We start from the raw sequence: 16,341 nt of genomic DNA on the forward strand, positions 1-16,341 counted from the left end.
GGTAATCTTGGTTTTCACTAACTTTGTGTTTTGTTTTGCAGGTACTATTTATATGCTAATGTCCTATTCTTTAGGAGAATCCCAAGTGGTGGTATTAATGCTTGGCATTCATTCCACTGGGAGGACACTACAGTTAGGCATTAGCATACGAGCTATTTTCAGTCTAATGCAGGCAGTCATTAGACAAGGCTTGACTACCAAAAATGCTACACTCACATTTATAATGGAACTGAATAACTGGAGGCTGCCCAGAAAGTCTAAGAGAATTGGGCAACAGGAATTTAAAGATGCAGCAAAATGGAGTCATTCCATTCAGTAGTATTATAGACAAATTGAAGCAAGCATGCCCAGAAAACTTAAGAGAACTGTACACCAGGTGAAAGTATGCTGGAGAGATAATCTAATAGAGGGACTAGGAGAATGGAGGGAAACATATAGGGTTACAGGGAGTCGGACAGATATTGATGTAGAGAAATGTGTCATGAGGTGTCAAGAGAGAGCAATAAGAATGGAAAAGAAGGAGGAGGAACAGGAAGAAATATGCAGAAGAATCGATATAAAGCATGTCACTCTGCTGCACACTATATGCAGCTATAGGAGGTTTAGGAAAAGCATAAAGTCAAAGGTGGACATGTTGCCCAGAAAGTCTAAGCGAATTGGGCAATATTGGCCAAGTGATAGAGGAGAAAGGAGTGTAATCTCATTGGATATAGGGAATCAGGCAATGAAGGGTGTAACACAACAAGGCAGTAATATAGGGGAGATAAAATATGGGAGCAAAAATCACCATGTCATTAAGGCAGGAATTTTCAATGAGAGGCTAGTGAAGGAATGGAAGTGGCAAATCTGGTATAGGGGAGAGGTAAGTGTGAGTTGGAGAGTCAGGGAGATGAAGCAATGGGATGGGAAAGTTGTGGGGAATGTGACTATCAAGCAGGATCAACACTCCCAAATCCACTTGGAGGAGAGGGTGTTGGTCAATTTTTTCACTAACCTCGTGTTCTTTTTTGCATGATATGTTAATGTACTCATGCCATGCCATTTAATACGACTTCTGTGGGTGGTATTAATGCTTTGTACTCATTCCCTTGAAGAAGGAACGATGGCAAGCACAAGCATGAGAGGGCAATTTTGGACAGCTCATTGTAAATGCTTGGGCAGACTCGGGTTTTGGTTTGAATTTCTGGGCATCTTTGCTAAGCATGGGCACAAAACTTTGGTGCAGCAACATAATACACCATATGAGCTATCACTCGAAGCGAGAATATTAATATTATGCAAAGACACAGTACAAGAAAATAGAGCCAAATTTGGCACAGGTGAAGTGGCTACATAAATTGTAAGGATATGTTGGGCTTGAATGGGGTTATCACCAATACATGGCAAAGTCACAGGGTACTTGAGGAAGGTTTCTATACAATGACTGCACGAAATAATCAAAGGATATCATGCGTAAATGAAGACAAAAGCAATGCAATTGCTGAACATATGTTATCTTTACATATGCAGATACTGCTTTTGATTGAGTGCAATGCTTTAGGGACCATACAGGGAAATACACATCTGTGGTAAACACAAACAAAGAGGCTACGCGTGCAAATTCTGAGGTGCAGCAGGTCATTTGGGCAAGGAATGTCAACTGCTGGTGATTTGGCAATCTCATGGGCTTAAAGGGCTAGTCATTAAAGGCATAAATTACGCTAGTTTGCATGTGATATCAAGTTTGCGCATAAAATTTAACATTGATAATAGGACTTATGTAGTTTGCAAAGTTTATTTCTTTCTTTTTTTAGGACCTTTCATAACATTGTTTTATTTATTTTTATATATATATAAAAACTAGCCCTAGGCACCTCGCCCAGTGGATTTGCCAAAAAGAAAAAAAAAACCAAAAACCCCGAACCCCGCATTATGGATGCAAACATGCTCAGCCACAAGGAGACTAGATCGAAGGTTAATACAGAAATGGTTCTCAGGACAAGGCAAGGACTATAAAGCAACAGACATAACTCCCACAAGGCTTAAAATCATCAACATCACAAGCCAGCATGGCACATATACGATCAGTAGTTGGAAATATGGCCAGTTTGTAGTTATCATTTTTTTAGCCAATTTTTAGTACAATATGTGATATCAATTTTGAGCTGTACACTCAATATTAATAATAGGGATAATGTAAGTACACTAGGTATCCATTTACATTTCTTAGATACATTGACATTATATTTTTTTATTTTTTCATAGATAAATATAAAAACCAGCCCTAAGCACTACCTAGTGGATTTAAAAAAAAAAAACCCCTCCCTTTAAAAACCCACGCTCTCTCTCTCTAGGCGAGAGCTTCTCTCTCTAGGCGATTTTGGCGATCAAAAGGAGCTCCCCGGCGATTTGCCAATTATGGCAGAACTGGCCAGCGGCCAGCCTTCAGCTATGGCTGGTCAGCCCCCACCACCTTCCCCCATCGATCCCCAGCCTCAAACACAAACAAAAACACCCCTAGATTACTCTTCTTTACTTAAACCTAATACCATTAATGCGCCCATGCATGTAAACAAGTCTGTGCATGCTACTGTTGATCCCATACCAATGAGACGACCTTCGTATGTCAATGGGCAACCTCTAATCAAATTCACAGAAGCAGAAGTAGATCGCATGAATATCATAAAAGGATTGCAGTATGTTGTGGTTGGAAAATTTGCATATGGATGGCCTGAGCTGCAAGAAATACGTCGCATTATTCCATCTCAATGTGGAATAAAGGGAGAATGCAACATTGGTCTTCTCAGAGATAGGCATGTTCTTATTCAAATGACATTATGGCAGGATTACGTTAAGTTTGTTTCAAAGGGCGCATACTATGTAAAAGATAAATATGATAGTGAATATCAACTACGACCTCTAATCTATGATACTAAATTTAAAGCTGGAGAAGAGACTCCAATGGCCATGGCATGGATTTCTTTCCCAGGTTTGTTACCTACTTATTTTGTAAAGGAAGTATTGTTTTCATTGGCATCAGCTGTGGGGAAACCAATTCACCTTCATTTGGCTACAATAAATAAGATAAGACATAGTTGTGCAAGGGTTAAGGTGCTTGTGGATTTTCTAGCTGATCATCCTAAGATGGTGAGTATGGATATTGACAATGAATCTACTGGAGAAACAAGGACTGAGTGGTTGAATATTAAATATGACACGATTCCTAAATACTTTAAGGAGTGTAGGTTGCAAGGCCATGACATGTTTGAATGTTGGAGATTGCATCCTGAATTGCTACCTCATGATCAAGGTAAGAATGTTGAAGAAACTAATAAGGAGCAGACCAAAGAACAGAATACTCAACCTCTGATGATATTATCAAGTGGAAAAGTAGTAGGAAATCTGAAGTTTGGTGGTGAACAATGGAGGGAAGTAAAGGACAATCGTGTAAGAAAAAATGGGCAACAATCAGATGATCAACCACTTACTGGGAAGGAGTTGGTCAGTATTGATAATAATAATGTGCAACAAGGGCAAGGGGTTACTAACAAAAACAAGGATACTACAGGATTGGAAATTGTTCCAGTTAGTGCAGATAGGCAACAAAGTAATGGGGTTACAAGGATGGAAGGAGTTACAGCTGATGTAGATCAACAAATTCAAACATCCAACAAATTTGCACCCTTGCAAGAAGATGATGGTGAGGACAATCAAGGAAAACAATTGGCCTTAGTAGAAGAACATGTGATGCACAATAGCCCTATAGCAAATAATGAGAAAAATGGTAGTCTAAATCCAGCTGCAACAGAGTTTACTCCTAGATCTTGAGTGGCTTCATCTAAGAGAGGTAAGAAACATAATGATATGGTGGTTGAGAATGTGACTAAGGTAAATGAGGTTGCAACTGTGGAGGGTGTACACAAGGAGTCAACAGCACATTGGGCTAGCAGGACTTTTGTTGGCAATGTGGCAACCAACCAATCATGCCAGGAAATTCCTTCTCAATCAGTGGAAATCCCTGTAGGTGATGAAGTGTCTCAGAAGGAAAGGCTACAATTAGGTGGAATGAAATTATGGAGTACACAAATTGAAGAAGGCTCAGAAGGAGAACTTCCATTTGGGGCCACTGGGGAAGAAGAATCAACAGATTCAGAAAATGACCAAGAAGAGCAAAGTGTCAACAAAAGTAAAGAACGACACTCATTGGGAGAAAGCCGAAACAATTAGGAAAAAAATGACTCAAGTGACAGGACCCAAACAAATGCGGAAATAGTTGGAGTTGAGAAAATTTTTAGCCCAAAACATAGTAAAGAATTACCACCTGCTAAGCCGAATATACCAGCTGAAAAACCAACTGGAGGAACCGAGCTAGAGAAAGGACCTGTAGAGATGCAATCATCACATGTGCAGACTAAGGATGGTGTGGAAATAGGAGTACAAGAATCAGTTCAATCAGGTGCCATTGTAGTACCAGGAGCAGATAATACAAGCACACAAATTGCAGTAGCAGAAAAAAATAAGCAGGAGAAAAAGAATGCAGCCTTGATTCCTACAGGTGTGCAGCAGCAATTGGGATAACCAAAGGGACAAATGGGAATGGATAACATAACTGTTGTTAATGGAAAGGATTATGATGAAGAGTCTACCACACAGAACTTCAAAAATGTGGCAAGACAAGGTAATCTTTCACCTGGACATATGGACAAAGGCAAATCTGCAGGGAGGGGCAAGAAGAAGAATCCAAAAGAAATACAAAGTTCAGTTCCTGTGGTTCAAACAAGAAGGACCCTATCTAAATTTCACAATTAATGATGAATGCTATTATTTGGAATGTGAGGTTAGTGAAGACAATGCAAGCTTTTGAAAGACTTATCCTAATGCAAAGACAATATTATTTCAAATTTATAGGAATTATGGAACCAAAGCAGAAAAAGAGAAAACTGGAGAGAGATATAGGAGGAGGATTGGAATGTTGCAGGCTTTCTATAATGTATCTAACAAAATTTGGGTGTTTGTTGATGATGAGCATGGGGTGGATATAATATATGATCTGGAGCAACAGCTTACCTTGAAATTTACAAATCTGGACACTCAAGTTTACTTTATTGTCACATTTGTGTATGCAAAATGTGATTCCATTGAGAGGATAGAACCGTGGGATAGTTTGTACAATTTGGCTAGGGATATGACCCTACCCTGGCTAGTAGGGTGGACTTCAATGTGATATGGGATGAGTAGGAGAAACTTGGTGGTTTGCATGTATCACTGAATGAGATAAATGACTTCAGGCACTGTATCACCACATGTAATCTCAATGATCTAGGCTTCCAAAGTAGTATATATTCATGGTGGAATGGGAGAGGAGGAGATGATTGTATTTTTAAGAGGCTTGATAGATGCTTGGGGAATTTAGAATTTCAACAGATGTGTCCTAACACAGTGATAACACATTTATCAAAAATAGGGTCTGATCATAGCCCTATGTTGATAACATGTAATGCAGATGACATACCAATTAAAAAAGCTTTCAAATTCCTTAATTTCTGGACAAAACATCATACCTTTATGGATGTGGTTAAGGAGAACTGGAAGACATACTTCCTGGGAGATCCTTTTTTCATGTTTAATCAGAAATTAAAAAGGTTGAAGAAGGCTTTGACAACATGGAGTAGGGCCACCTATGGTGATATTTTTAAAAAAATTGCAAGTTTGGAAGAAGTGGTGTTGGCTCATGAAGCAGAGTTTGAAAGGAATCCTACATTTCAAAAGAGAGAAAGCCTGCAGAGAATACAAGCTGAATTGATAAGATTCTTAGCACTAAAAGAAGAATTTTGGAAGCAGAAAGCTGGCATGAATTGGTTCCAAGATGGAGATAGAAATACTAAATTTTTTCATGCTCAGGTTGATGGTAGAAGGAAAAGACTACAATTGAGAAGGGTGCAGAATAGTGCTGGTATTTGGTTAGAAAATACTGCAAACATAGCAGATGAGGCAGTAAGATTCTATCAAGCTCAATTTCATGAGGAAGCAGTTCCTACTGCATTTGGAATTTTGGAATATGTTCCTTCTATGGTGGATAATGTTCAGAATGCAGAACTGGTACAGCAGCCTACTAGGGAGGAGATAAATTATGCTGTGTTTGGGCTTAATGGGGAGAGTGCAGGAGGACCAGATGGTTTTTCAGGATGCTTCTTTCAAACATGTTGGGAAATAATTGGAGATGACGTAGTGAACATGGTGAAGGCCTTCTTCAGTGGTCATGACTTGCCCAGGTATATAACACACACAAATCTTGTGCTGCTACCAAAAAAGAAAGAAGTAATATCATTTTCTGACATGAGACCTATTAGCCTAAGTAACTTCATTAATAAAGTGTTTTCTAGAGTAATTCATGAAAGATTAGTAGGTATGTTACCTAGTCTAATTTCAGAAGAGCAGGCAGGTTTTATTAAGGGAAGGAGCATAGTAGAAAATATACTTCTTGCACAGGAGATAATCACTGACATTCGACTAAGAACCAAAGCAGGTCCAAATGTGGTAATTAAACTGGACATGACTAAGGCCTATGATCGATTGTCCTGGCTATTCTTACCAAAGGTCCTAAGGAAGATGGGATTTGGGGAGAGGTTCATAGGTTTGGTACATGGTATAGTATCAAATAATTGGTATTCTGTATTACTTAATGGGCAGCCTCATGGTTTTTTTAGATCGACAAGAGGTGTGAAACAAGGTGACCCTTTGTCACCTACCTTGTTCATTCTTGCAGCAGAAGCAATGTCAAGAGGACTGAATGGCCTACATAGGAATAAACACTTTTGTGGATTTGGAATGCCTAAGTGGAGTCCCAAACTAAATCATCTTGCTTATGCAGATGATACAATTATTTTCTCTTCTTCTGATACCACCTCATTGCAGCTCATAATGGATGTGTTAGCAGCTTATGAAGTAGCATCTGGCCAGCTTATCAACAAGAGCAAATCAGCTGTGTATTTACACCACTTTGCCAGTACTGAAGTAGTTGACAAGGTTCAAAGAGTTACATGCATTCCAAAACAAGACTTCCCTTTCACATACTTAGGCTGTCTAATCTTCTATCTTAGAAGAAAAATGGACTACTATCAAGATCTCATAACCAAGGTGATGGATAAATTGCAGAACTGGAAGGGAAAGTTACTATCTATTGGGGGCAGAGCTGTTCTTATATCACATGTATTGCAGAGCATGCTATACATTTACTCTCAGCAGTTAATCCACCTGCATATGTAATCAACAAACTGCACAAAATATTTGCACAATTTTTCTGGTGTAGTTCAGTTGGAGTTACAAGCAGGCATTGGGCATCCTGGGGTACTTTATGCCTACCATGTGAAGAAGAAGGAGTAGGATTCAGGTCACTGCATGATATGGCATCAGCTTTGTTTTGTAAGTTGTGGTGGAACTTCAGAACAAAACCATCACTGTGGAGCTCATTTATGAGCCAGAAGTATTGTAAGAAAATTAATTCAATGGTGGTTCCTTGGAGGGATGGCTCTCATGTGTGGAGAAAAATGCTGGAGTATAGGGATACCATTGAACATCAAATATTATGGCAACCTAGAATGGGATCTGCACTGTTTTGGTATGAAAACTGGACAGGACTGGGCTCTTTGTATTTTGTGACACCGCCAAATTTTGTGTGTGATGAAACTGTCCATAATATATATGATGTCGTTCAAGATGGACAATGGGATGAGGACAAGATAAAGGAGATTCTGCCAGAAGACATTGCTGCACATATTCTGGATAATATACAACCACCTGTGGCAAGGGAAAATCTAGATAAACCTGCGTGGATGTTGGAAACTAGGGGTGATTTTTCTGTAAAATCTGCATGAGAGTATCTAAGAAGGAGACATGAGCCTGGTAATGCTTACAAGAACGTATAGGTAAAAGGATTGCCTTTCAAGATTTCCTTCTTCATGTGGAAAGTCTGGAGGAATAAGCTACCTTGGTCATGCAGGTATTAATATGGAAGGGATCACTCTTCATCAGGCTATTATCAGGTGTTGGACTGCAGAAGTGGTACCTAGATTAAAACCTATTATGCAAGCTCTACCATCTGTGATTCTTTGGGAACTGTGGAAGAGGAGAAACAATTATAAATATGGAGATGCAGTCACAATTAATAGGGTTGTATACCAGATTTCAACCACTATGCAGTCCCATATAAAGTTAAGAAAACCAGCAATTCGGAATGTCCCACATAGGTGTCTAGATATGCTTAAAATGATGGAGCAATATACACCTATTCTGAAATATTCAAAGGTGTTATGGGAGTTACCAAAACAAGGATGGATCAAAGTTAATACGGATGGAGCATCTAGGGGTAATCCGGGCAGAAGTTCTATTAGATTTGCATTGAGGAATGAAGAAGGAGATCTGGTGTATGCATGTGGGAAAGAGGTTGATGAAGGTTCGAATACAGTTGCTGAAGCTATTGCAATATATGAGGCACTAAATTTCTGTGTTGACAATGATTATGTCCTGATTGAGCTGCACACTGATTCTATGATGCTTAAAAATGTTATAACTGGTGAGTGGAAGCCTCCTTGGGCTATTTCTGGTGTAGTTGAGGAGATTAGAATGTTGATGAGTAGAGCCAATGTAACAGCGGCACACACTCTTCGAGAGAGCAACAAATTAGCAGATCATATTGCAAACTATGCACTAGATGTTGGTCCTGTAGAGTGCCATAGTTTTGAAGAACTGGATATACAAGGTAGAAGGTTGGTGAATAGTGATAAGATGCAATGTCCATACATCAGAGTTGCAGTTGCAAGGAGCTAAGGAAGGAAGGAGGGGAGATAACAATGCAGAAAGGGGTGTCAGGTGAAGTTTCAAAGAAGAAGGAGAGATCAGGAGGCTACTCAGTTGATCACTATGCTCAAATCCTTTGGGAGGAGAGTATAGTGATGTTTTTAACTAACTTAGTGTGTTTTTTTGTAGGTAACTGGGTTGTGCTATTGTTCTATAATGTAATGGAGGTCCAGTTGGTGGTATTAATGCTCAGCATTCATTACAATGGATTAAAATTACAACTAGACAATAGCACAACATCTATGAGTTTCAAAGGGCTAGGTGATATTGTGGAAAAGCAGCCCAGAATATATAAGAGAAATGGGCTGCATCAGTTAAAAATAGCAAGAAATAGAAACAATGAAAAAAGAGGAACAAGACTGTCACAAAAAAGGAGTGGCACAAGAAATCAAATTGCAGATGAGAAGCCCAGAACTTCTAAAAGAATTGGGCTTCAAAGGACTGGTGCAGAGTTGAATTTGTTAAGGAATCTGGGGTTTAAGCTAGGCACAAAATTCAGCACGAAGTGCTGTGATCAAATCCTTTGGGAGATGATCATAGTACTGATGCTTTTAACTAACAGTGTGTTCCTTTTTCAGGGAAAGTTACTGTATTCATGCCTCATCTAATGCTAAACTATCCAAGGGTGGTATTAGCACATTGTGCTAATTCCCTAGATGGAATAGCAGAGATGAGCACAAGCATGGAAGTTCGGAGGACTTCTAATAGCCTAATCACCAAGGTCTGCTGGATTAAAATGCACAGGAGGATACTATGTAGTAATGCAGGATGGTTGACATCAGATGCAAACGAGCTGGGATACTTTTTAAAGCCTACAAGAGCAATGGAATGGTTGGGTGCTTCCTATTTACATCCAAAAAAAAATCAAATCATACAGGGGGTCAGGCAATGATACAAAAAACAAGATACAAAATTGCAGATCATCAAATCCAAATTCTATAGGAGGAGGAAATGGGATCAGTAGTTACTATAACTATGTGCTATTTGATGAAAGAGACAATACTGAAATCATTTCCTCCTATATGCTACAACTTCAAATGGTGGTATTAGCACTTTGTGCTCATTCCCTTGAAGGAGTAATAATAGGAGGCAAATGCATGGACACATCGAGATTGCAAGATAAGCTGGGATTTCTAATGCACAGGAAGAACAAATCACAGGAGAAACATGTATAGGATTGATAGTCAGCTCACTAAGGTCAACAACAACCACATGGAGGTCACAACAACAAGATGGAAAATGCAGCAGGAACAGTGGACATATGCCAGTTTGGACAGGAATTTCAGACTCAATGAATGCAAACTGGATCATAATTGTAATACAAAATGATAGCAGGACATACCAGGAAGGAATACATGCAGCAAAAACAAAAGAAGCTGAAATAGAGATTGGCATCAAAGGGAACAAAGCACAGCACATGGCAGGATTAAATATGAAAAATGGACTACTACAGGTAACTTCATGTAATGCAGACAATTCTAGGAGAACATACAGATCAACTGGGCGAGTTAAGTGTTTCTAAAGCAGCAAGAAGGGGAACAACAAGCCAACACATCCACAATGGCTATGATCGTACAAGTCAAAAATGGCTATGGATGCAAACTGGATGCACATTGTTTCAAATGGATTCCAAGGCTAATACTTAGCATATGTAATAATGCTAGAATTCAGTATGATATTAGGATAGATGTAGCTAGCAAAGTTTATTTTTTACATTTTGTAAGACCTCCAAACATGTTTGCTTTTATTTTTAGATATTTATAAAATAGCCCTAGGCACACTGCCTAGTGGATTTTGCTAAAAAAAAAACCGCCCTTGAGAGGTTGAGAGCTCTGGCCATTAGCGAAAAGGAGACGACTGCTGCTCAAAGCTCTCGCGTGCACTGCCATGGCCACGCCGGCCGGTGGCCAGCCACCTACTGTGGCTGGGCTGCCTCCCCAACCACCCCCTAACATTACCCAGCCATGCATGACAACAAACAACAACGTAGAGCCCACGAATTATGCCAATGTTGTTAAACCTACGTCGAGCAATGCTGCGTTGCATGATCGCGCAGCAACTGTGGAGCCAATCCCCCTTCGACGAGGAACATTCTTGCAAGGCAACCACTGGTGAAATTTACAGAATCAGAAGTAGAACGTATGAACTTTATCGAAGGGCTGCAATATGCAGTTGTTTGCAAATTTTCATATGGCTAGCCAGACATCCAGGAATTACGTAGAATTGTGCCAATGCAATGTGGTATTAAAGAAGAATGTAGCATTGGCTTCCTTTGAGATAGGCACATATTGATAAGACTCACATTATGGCAGGACTATGTTGAGTTTTCTTCCAAAGGTGTATACTATGTAAGGGACAAGTTTGGACAAGAATATCAATTGAGGACTTTGATTTATGATTCAAGATTCAAAGCTGGGGAGGAAACCTCAAAGGTAATGGCATGGATATCTTTTCCTAACTTATTACCTACATATTTTGCGAAAGAATGTTTATTCTCACTAGCTTCTGCTGTTGGTAAACCTCTACATCTTGATGCTGCAACTGTTAATAAGACAAGGCCAAGTTGTGCTAAAGTGAAGGTTTTGGTGGATTTATTGGCTGACTTGCCAAAGAAAATTCGAATGGATATTGAGCATGATGTGACTAAGGAGGTGAGAACTGAGTGGGTGACAGTTAGATATGATTATCTTCCTAAATATTGTAAGGAGTGTAGACTTCAAGGGCACGATATGTTAGAATGTTGGAGGATCCATCCTGAATTAATGGCAAACAGGAATGCTGAACAGGCTGTTGTGAATGAAGAGCAGACTGTTGCTAATAAAGGTAAAGGTAATGAATCAGCTCCTCTAATGATTTTATCCAGTGGAAAGTTGTTGGTACTACGGGAGCACAATGGAAGGAAGTGAGGGATAATAGAGGAAAAGGAAAAAATGAGCAGACAGATGTTGTGGCTTCAACTGGAAAAGAATTAGTTCCAGTAGAAAAGCAGACTGCTTTGGTTCCTCAGCAGGTTCAAACAACCAATCAATTTTCTCTATTGGAAGAACAAAATTGTGAGGCTAATGTAGATAGCCAGCCGGCTTTGGTGGAGAACAATGGTGAACAAGACTGTATTGGGTGATACCCTTTTTTGCTTGAGCCCGACCGGGTTGGGTTCGGTCCGGGGCAAGTCGGGGCCATCGAACCCGACCTGGGTGCGAGGTAGAACGACGGCCACGTCTACAACCGAGGTCGAGTCATTTCGAGACCGTTGCAGAGCTCGATATGAGTCACCACCGGATGGAGAAACACACAAGGTCGGAAGCCGGACTCGTAACGGATAACCAAGCGTCGCCGGATATCTCGCCCAAACGTGATTTTCTCAACCACTTCAGGCCATTAAGGCGTAATTACAGGGATCCTCGATGTAATTAATTTACCTACCTTATTTTTACCCTTAATCAGAATGTATAAAAGGGGAGAAGACCCCATAAAGAGGAGGACGGAAAAAACCATTACACTACAGTACCATCTCTCTAAATTCTTGTACGCTATCAAGCACAATTGTTCTAAGCAATATTATATTCTGCGATTATTTACTTTAACAGCAATTGTTGAGTCTTTATCTTTATTTTCCTCAACCTAAACCTTTTGTATCTTTTAGTTCACGGATCCTTAAAACCCCATATAAATTCAATTGTTATCCGGATTCTAGGGTAAACAAAGACAATGTACAAAATTCTACTGCTCCTGGTGATTTGAATCCTGCAGCAACTTCTTATGTTCCTATGGCTCCTAGGCCTGACAAGGCAAACAAAAACAACAAAGGGAACAAAAATGCAACTGGAAAGAATCTAAATTTAAGTGCTCCTAATACCAGTCAGGCCCCAGGTGGGAAGGGTGATCAAGAACAAGTTCAAACAGTAGAGAAGACAACAGAAGTTCAGCAGCAGAAGGAATCTACTCAGTAATGGATACAAAGGGCATTCAGGGAGGGAATAGTTGCAATTAATACATCAGTTCAAGAAGTACCATCACAAGATACTAGAGTGGAAGCATGTTTAGCTCACAATACGGTCAATGATCAAGTGGAGGATGCATACTATGAGAAATTCAAAAGCAATGAAAAGATCAAATGGAAAGGTGGCAGGTTATGGGAAGAACAAAGAGAATCAGACTCAGAGGAAGGAGAAATCCCTGATGGGATGCAAAGTGAAGAGGAGATTGGGGGAGATGCAGCAGAGGATGAAGACCAATCTATAACAAATAAGGCCGAAAATACTGTAGAAGTGCAGAACTTAGATAATTCAAATCTAATTTCTGATAGGGCTGAAGCTAGTATTACTGAACCAAGTGTAGAAGAAAGAGTCAGAGGTGTGGACTCTTCTGGTATTGATCCAGGTGGAACAGGAAATGGGGTGATAGAGGAGGCAACAGGGAAAAACAACTTACAAGTTCAGGTTGTAGCAGAAGGTACTGTTCCATTGGTTCAGAAAGAAAGCAAGTTTATTGCTGGGAATCAAGCTGTGGTTGATGATCAATCAAACAAGAAGGTAGTTCCTGCAGAAGATACTGTCCCATTAGCACAAAAAGAAAACAAACCTACTCCTGGGAAGCAGGCTGTGGTTGCTAGTCAGACAAACAAACAGGTGATAGTTGCAGAAGGTACAATAGGATTTGAAGGCATAGGTGATCAAACAAATAGAGATTTTGATGTGGAATCTACTGCTCAAAATTTTTTGAATGTAGCCAGACAAGGAGACCTTTCACCAAGACACATTGAGCAGGTAAAGTCAGCTACTAGAGGCAGAAAGAAGCAGAATAAAGAAAATGTTACAGCTCCAGTTGGAGGAGTTCAAACAAGGAGGACACTGACTAAATCCCTAAACCAGTAATGAATGCACTCATATGGAATGTTAGGTCAGTGAACACAATGCAAGCTTTTGAAAGAATCATCACAATGCACAGGCAGCACCATTTTGAGTTTATAGGCATTATGGAACCCATGCAACAGTCATGTAAAATGGAAATTACAGAAGGAGAATTGGGCTTGCACAAGCAGTAGTGAATGTATCCAATGAGATATGGGCATTTATTGATGAAGTGTTTGAAGTAACAATCTTATATAACATGACTCAACAGCTAACTCTGAGGCTATTTCATACAGAATCTCATGTAGAACTAATTCTCACATTGGTTTATGCCAAGTGTGATGTGATTGAAAGGATTGAACTATGGTTTTCTCTATATGCAATGGCAACAGATATGAATGTCCCATGGCTCGTAGGTAGGGATTTTAATGTAATTTGGGATGAGGAAGAAAAGTTTGGGGGATTACCAGTTTCCTTGAATGAGGTGGATGACTTTAGGCATTGTATTAACACTTGCAATTCGACTGACTTGGGGTTCAAAGGGAGTATATTCACATGGTGGAATACTAGAGCTGAGGAGGACTGTATATTTAAAAGATTTGACAGGTGCTTTAGTAATCTAGAGCTACAGCAAACATTCCCAGGTTTGGAGATTTCTCATTTATCAAAGATAGGATCGGATCACAGTCCTATGCGCTGCCCCTCTTTGCCCGGAAACGCGAAGAGTTTTCGTGCAAAGACAAGTGAGCGGAAATGAGCGATTTTTGCCCGTTCGCATATTCCGTGTGAAGCATTTTGAAAGAGTTGACCGCACCCTGCTTCAGCGGTTGCCTACATATCCTGGGCTAAACAGGAATCAGGCCAGCGTAGTTCAGGAATGTCTGGTAGCTGGGACTACCAGGAGCTGTGATTTCACTACTGTTGCTGCTGCTACTGCTCGCTGACCTCCTTATTACACCGAGTAAAAATAAAAAGAAGCTAGTCCAAGCTATGACCTATGAATTACAAGAATAGTCCTATCTATGTCTTCTAACTTGCTCTTTGTGTTGCCTTGAACTTGTATTCTTCCGATGGTATTCTTGCGTTGTTGCCTTGCATTGTGATTGGAGATGTTTCGCCATTCCTCCGAGTGATGCTTGTCCGCTGACATTTGAAATGTATTCCCTACTCTCCAGGCGGGTTCCTGACTGCTAAACTTGAAATGTATTCCTCTGTTCTCCAGGCGGTCTCCTGACTTCAACAAATATGGACAAAAACAAAGAAAATCTCTTGCCCCAGTTTGGTGACCGGGCGTCATATTACCAGATATTAACAAGAATTGGAAAACTGAAACTTGGGTTGTAATACCTCTGTTCTCCAGGCGGGCCCCTGATTGCTGAAACTTGAAATGTATGCCTCTGTTCTCCAGGAGGGCTCCTGATTGCTGAAGCTTGCAATGTGTTCCCTTGTTCTCCAGGTGGGCTCCTGATTGCTGAACTTGAAAAGCATTCCCTTGTTCTCCAGGTGGGCTCCTGACTGCAACCAAACAAACAAAGAAAATTTTCTGCCCCAGTTTGGTGACTGGGTGCAGCATGTTATCAGACATTAAAAGCTAAAATTTAAATTGCACTTCCCTTGTTCTCCAGGTGGGCTCCTGACTGCTGAACTTGAAAAGTATTCCCTTGTTCTCCAGGTGGGCTCCTGACTGCAACAAAATAAACAAACAAAGAAAATTATTCTGCCCCTGTTTGGTGACTGGGTGCAGCATGTTATCAGACATTAAAAGCTAAAATTGGAATTGTACTTCCCTTGTTCTCCAGGTGGGCTCCTGACCGCTGAACTTGAAAAAGTATTCATTTGTTCTCCAGGTGGGCTCCTGACTGCTGAACTTGAAAAAGTATTCCCTTGTTCTCCAGGTGGGCTCCTGACTGCAACAAAATAATCAACAAAGAAAATTTTCTGCCCCAGTTTGGTCTGGGTGCAGCATGTTATCAGACATTAAAAGCTAAAATTGGAATTGTACTTCCCTTGTTCTCCAGGTGGGCGCCTGACTGCTGAAAGTTGAAAAGCATTCCCTTGTTCTCCAGGTGGGCTCCTGACTGCAACAAAATAAACAAACAAAGAAAATTTTCTGCCCCAGTTTGCACTAGGAAGATTTGGGAGTTGTTAGCAAAATATAGATCACCTAAGCTATTGATGCAATGATAAGAGTAAAACAAAAGACTTGATTGGAATGCACGATCCTGTGAGTAAAACCGAAGACATTTGACTAGCAAATTCATCAGACTAGGCCTTCTATCTTAGGAGAAAGATTCCTCAGACTAAGATTGTGATCCTAGGAGAAAATTCATCAGACTAGGTTGTTTCATTATCTTAGGAGAAAGATCATCGGACTAAGATTTTGATCCTAGGAGAAAATTCATCAGACTAGGTCTATTTTTGTTATCTTAGGAGAAAGATTCATCAGACTAAGATTTCTGTCCTAGGAGAAAGTTCATCAGACTAGGTCTCTTTTTGGTATCTTAGGAGAAAAAATCATCGGACTAAGATTTCTATCCTAGGAGAAAGTTCATCAGACTAGGTCTTCTATCTTAGGAGAAATATTCATCAGACTAAGATTTTGATCCTAGGAGAAAATTCATCAGACTAGGTCTATTTTTGTTATCTTAGGAGAAAG

This window comes from Nicotiana attenuata, unplaced genomic scaffold (assembly GCF_001879085.1).
Source record: "Nicotiana attenuata strain UT unplaced genomic scaffold, NIATTr2, whole genome shotgun sequence".
NCBI classification, from domain to species: Eukaryota; Viridiplantae; Streptophyta; class Magnoliopsida; order Solanales; family Solanaceae; genus Nicotiana; species Nicotiana attenuata.